Below are 6324 nucleotides of genomic sequence, written 5' to 3' on the forward strand. Positions count from 1 at the left end.
AAATCGTAGAAATTACTGTCAAAATCAGTTTGAGATTGCAAATCCCGTATTAAAAATTAGACGTGGACCGACCGCTCGGTCTAAACTGTGAAATGAACTAAAATTATTATAAAATCAACCCCTTTAACATCGAACAAACGAGTTATAACCTAAAAACGGCAATTAAACCATTTATTCAATGTATTTTTCAAAGTTGTCCAAAGTTAGGCATTACTGTCTAAAGTTAGCTATATGCGTCCAAAGATAACTCCATTGTGTCCAATGTTATTTATTTGTATCACAATAAAAATCGTGTCCAATCTTAACCTCGTGTGTTCAATCTTAGCGTCGCGTGTCCAAAGATAGTTTAATTGTGTCCAATCTTAGCCTCGCGTGTCCAATCTTAGCGTCTGGCGTCCAATGTTACCCCACCCCCTGTCCATTTCAACACCGTTTTGTCCAAAGTTCGGCTCGAAACCTTCATTCAAGAAAATAATTATTTCAGCTATTAAAATGCTTAATTTTAACGTCGAAAAAGTATAGGAAGTAGAATTAGGAATGGTTTTACATATTCCACTACCTATATTTCTCCAAAACATAATTTATAAAGAGGCAAGATACATTTTATAAAAAGTGTCCAATCTATCCCGCACTTACCCTAATTGGAGATTATACGCGATACTTCAACTTAAGTTAAGGTCTGAGATAACTGTAAACAGCACGAATTAATAAAATAAAATAAAGCAGTTCGTCTTTCTTACTTTTTGAGTGGCTTTGCTGAAGAATTTAGTTTAAACAAGATGTCACAGACATTTAAGTACACCCAATCCCCCTGATGTATTAACTATTTCAAATATTAAATTTAAATTTTAACAAATTTCCAATAATCTTGTACATTAACTTAATAAACCCAATACGAATTTTATCGAAAAAGAATTATTCGAGTTACCTGGTTTGCGAAATAAAGTAGCGAAACGTGAACACCAATTTAAATTATTTTTTAGGCAAACTGAATTTTTCGAGTTACCTGTTTTTGGAAATAAGGTATCGAATACCGAACGAGTTAGATGGCGCCGGTATCAATTGCTACGAAATTCAAATATGACCATAGCTCGTACGCGGGTTGTGGGGTCCCGCGAATTGGCCAGAAATATCACTTAAAATGAAAACTTCTTAATGCCACCGAAAATGTACTTCAGAAATGATAAGTACTACCTAAAAATATAATATTGAACCAAGTCGCTTTTAATTTAAAAAAAATATGTAAATTTTAAGGTGAAAATCGCCAAAAATCTCTAAAATGGGCAAATGCCCCACTTCCAGGGCCCCAATCTCACAAATGTTAACAATGCCGGCGAGGTTATGATATTACCCATTGATTGACGTTACATGTATTATGGTACCTCTAACGTACCGCAATAAATAGTGTCAAGCACGGCGGCGCCGATGACAACTGCGGCGGCGGACACCAAACTTTAAACTAATATACACTAATCCTTTAGGATTGTGTGTAAAAGAAATTCGCAATTCTTCTTAGCTGACTACCTCCAATGTCCTTAAAAGATATTTTTTGAATACAAACTTGTTCGAGAATTTCGTTTCTCCGTCACTTGCAACAAAGACCAAGGAGTAAGCAAGCAACAATTTACGAAGCAATGCGGATGTAAATAAAATAATAAAAGCGCAGCGTGAATACCGTATCGTATTTCTGTTGTTATTGCAGTATTTCACTGTTACAATGTGTCTTCTATGCTCTTAACAACGAATATTAAACAGGGGAGTAGGAACGTTTTTGAGTTTGGAGGTACATTCGAAAGTGGAATTTGAATAGTTGATTTTATAAAATAAAAAGTGGTCTTGCCCAACTTGTTAAAATGTTGCTCTTACGTCACAAGACCCAGCTTTATTAGTGTATTCCTCGCACGAGCGATTTGCACGCGCTCTAAAAAAAGCTATATTCCTCGCGACTGTAGCGCGCGCTCGTAGGCTTGTCAAAGTAAGAGACTGTGACGTAAGAGCAACATTTCAACAAGAAGGCCACGTTACTTTATAAAAAGAACTATTCGCTCTTACTTTGTTATAAATAAGCGAAAGCTTAAAAGATTTTAGTTTATTTATTTATTTAAAAGTTTTAAACGGCAAATCTATCTATTTTCATATTGGTTGTAAAAATAAATTTACAATATTTCAGGGGGGGGGGGGACAAACACAGGGGTTGACCCCTAGCAGAAAATTTAGTCGCTGATATTACACGTTAAATAATGAGTCCCATAAGCTCCCCCCCCCCCCCCATTTGCAAAAGTGCGCAAAATGGAAAAGTTGGCCAGCATACCCTCCCCATCCTCGAAATTTTAACCGTAAAACCTTTCGCCAGAGCTTCCACCCTGGAGTTTGTATCTCGGGACTCGGGAAAATTTGAGATAGAGTTGTGAAATCCACTGTTGACCGCCCCCCTATCCAATCCTTTCGGTAAGACCTGAGTAAGTTATATCATATAGATAATAAAATAAAACTCTAACTTTACTGGCAGAAAAAGAGTGAATCTTTCGCAGATTTTCAATGTTGCAACTAATATTACTTCGGAATTAATACTTTTCAAAAGCTGGCCACATTTGAGGTAGTTCGTTCAATTTTCGTTTTCAATAAATTACAACAGGATTTATTAAATTATGAATATGTAAAATATTTAAAATATTTATTTCTTTATTTTCTTACAACTTTTTGGGAGTTGCTTGCAGTGGGGGATTAACCAATAAGCTAAGAAAATGTAAGGCCCTCCGAGGGGAGGTTATGGTTGGTTTACTAAGCTAAAGCCTAGGGGTCTGGATCGTGGTTAATCCGCCACTGATTGCTTGTCATAAAGTATTTACGTGTTTTGTCGAAAATTCATTTTATTTGATAGCTGACGAAGTTCAATTCCTTTTAATGAAAAACCATGTAACCCTGAATTTCGGTAAAACGATAGCTGACGTGATTTTCGTAAAACTTCTTTTATATCGTCAACGTAGATAGAGTCCTACGACGCGCCTCAGCTAATTACATTTTGGTGCCAATTGGTGCAGTTTTGTTGAATCGCTGTCATAGGGAAATCACTCTCGTATGCGGAATAATTACGTCCCGCGTAAACTTTACTTGATTCAAGTGGGGCTAGGAGCAGTTTCGAAACAGACCAAAGAAATACGTCAGAAGAATATAATTACCATTAATATAGCCGTGAAAAAATATGGATGGGATCATGGGACCACTAGAAAAATAAATTGGTCCAGGGTAGGTGGTCCTAATAATCACTTCCAGGTGCCCCGAGTTAATGGTCCCTTGGAGCTTTTTAAAAGAGAACCTTATAACCAATCCTTCTGTTGAGTGGTGTGTTGCGAAGGTAGTCCTTAAAATGGCTGAGTTTTTCTATAAAGTACGCCTTGGAGGTTATATTCGTTTTAAGAGAGCGGCGGCCGTAACTTACATGTAGTTTACTTTCTGACTTACAGAAAGCGATACAGGATTTGGCCATAAAAGGGTTTATAGGCTCTGAGCAGCCCTTTTGGGTGTTGAGTGTAATTAAATACATATTACTTTGTAAATCAAACCCAACAAAATTTTTGTAATAGATCAAACAAAATGCTTCCACGTTTTCATGGCGCAACGATCTTTCAAAATACAACAAATCAAAGTATTCTTATACAACAACGTGTACAAATCAAAGTAACACCGGTTTCTACCAAGTATATAACAGAACGTCAACTACAATTAACAAATTACGATTTAGCGGTTCGAAAGTTAGATATATTAACAGAAAAAGTTGCTCTTAATAAGATGAAGTTGGATAACATAATAATATATACTTGTGTTACGACTGCTTTCGTACTGCCACTGGTCACTGTAGCCGTTGCTGTGGAATCTATATCGGCCAAGGACACAGCAGTAGCGCAAAATTACCGAAAAAAAACGCTGGCTGCACTAAAATCTTTCATAGGCCAGATATCAAACGCGAAGATACTAAAAAGAAAGAGTCTATTCGGAAAGTGTGTTGAAACAGCCAGATGCGTAAATAACATCCACCCGGTTGTAGTCCGTAAGTATCGCGCCCCTTCTACGGACAGACCATGTTCTTTTGTTCTTTTATTTTTAGACTCGGTCAATAGTTCCAAATGTCCAGTTAAAATTGTGAAATGTTTCCTGGAGAAAACCGGGTTCGGTACTGTAAGTTGGAATATCTTTATTTCTATAACGGTCATCATCAAAGACTCTATGCTTTGAATAACCACAGGAACAAGCCATTGAACTGATTTTCTCTTTGTGCTCCCACCATTTGAATGGGGTGAAATCCGTTGCCCATCTCTTCACCTCATTATCAAGCAAGACTTGGTCGACAGTCAGTTACAACATAAAAATAATTAGGTTAAAACAAAATGATATCGTTTCTTTTCTGGCAGGCAAATTGTGAATCTTTCGCGAAGTTTCAGTGTTGCAGCACTATGGAATTTAAATTGTTTTTCGGAACTAATATTCTTCAACAACTTGGAACATTTCACGTAATATTTTAATTGAGTAGTTTGGTATTGTTTAAAAAATGATTTAATTAACAAGGAATGAATGTTCTGACTCTTACAGGAATGTTGCGCAACTGCCTGCCTGCCCAAAAAGTAACCTAGCTTATTAAGTATTAATTTCATTTGTAAATATATATTATTTGTAATTTATTTATTTCAGTAACAAAGCCACGGTTAGGCGGGCTGTAGTTTGCTGAAAAATAAAATTAGGTTTATTTCTACAAAATTTAAAATGTATATTTGAATGGGGTGAAATCCATAGCCCATCTCGACCTTTACCTTATTATCAAACAAGACTTGATCGAAAGTTAGATACAACATAAAAATAATTAGGTTAAAACATAATGGCTGCAGACAAATTGTGAAGCTTTCGCTAAGTGTCGCAGCTGAATGGAATTTGAATTAGATTTTCATGATATCTCTCTTAAATCGAAGAGATTTCTCGCTTCTAGTGGCATTTTCAATACATATTAAAAACACTCCTTCTGAAGATTTATTTACTAAAATTTTAAATTGAAAATATTTAAAAAAGACAGTAGTACCCAATTCATACCAGATCTCAATTTAAAACCTAATGATTATGCTACCTTAGTGCAGACAGGCTACTTCGGCCCTTTAAAAAATTCAGGAGGCAAAATTTACTTTAAATGTACTATTCTCAAAGAAATGTTTTTGATAAACAGTTAAGATACATATTTGCCGAGTTCCTATTTTAAACTTTAATTTACTACATTAACTAAATATTCAATACCTAAATTATTATTATAAAATCAATCAAATCAGCTAGGCTAATACCCAAGGCACCACCTTAGGCGTAAGTCATCAAGCGACTTTTAAAGCCATTAATTCAGGTGGCCGCAATACAATGCGTAAGGGGGGGGGGGGGGGTTGGCTAGCCCTTCTTGCCGCGCGAGCCAACAGCTCTCTACACTAACTATTACCGTTAACCTCGAATTTTATAGAAGGGGAAACCGAAGAGCTCGGGGGTAAACCCCTTAAACCATTAGGGAGATGACTTGTAAGCTCAACGCAGAAGGAGTTGTTCTGAGCTTTCACCCAGTGCCACAAGCTGGGGTCGAACCTAGCTCCTACTTACTGCGAGGCGAAAGTGCTAACCACTTAGCCACTCCACCTATTATTAAAACCATAGTGGCGGGCGATATGTGCATGTTTTAGAGCTTTACTCAACTAACCTTATTAATGAAAATTTACTTATAAATCGTATTTCACATAAAATTTCCAGTTATCATTCACTCCTAGACACAGTAATTCATCTCTACTCAGCATAAACAACACCTTGATTTGAAGTCATAGAATAAAATCAATACGTGAACACTTAAAGATTATGCTAAAGTACTAAGTAATATAACAACAACGGTGTATAAACTTAAAATTTAATTTTAAACTAAGGTAAGATTTACCGGGGACTATCGATTATAGGACAAATTCCTATAAAAAGATAAAACACCACCAATGGGAAATTTTCAGGGGGGACATTTGAAACGGAAAACTCCAATGACCTTGATCCATATGTTCAAGGTCATTTAAAAACTATATTGAGAATCGTTGAGAGATTTGGTTCCAATTAGAAAATGCCCGCCATGACATTTTATGGTCAAATTGCTTTGACTTGCGGTAAATCATTTAATAGCAACCTTAATAAACACACATGTATTCGGATCGGTCTTATAGTAGTATTGTCTCTATTGCATCAGTTTCTTTATAAATTTCAAAAATCATTTTAAAATTCACTTAGGCCTAACGGCAGCGAAGTTTAACGTTGACTTTTTGGTTTCTT

This window comes from Leiobunum rupestre, chromosome 11 (assembly GCF_980474605.1).
Source record: "Leiobunum rupestre chromosome 11, qqLeiRupe1.1.hap1, whole genome shotgun sequence".
Taxonomy (NCBI): Eukaryota; Metazoa; Arthropoda; class Arachnida; order Opiliones; family Sclerosomatidae; genus Leiobunum; species Leiobunum rupestre.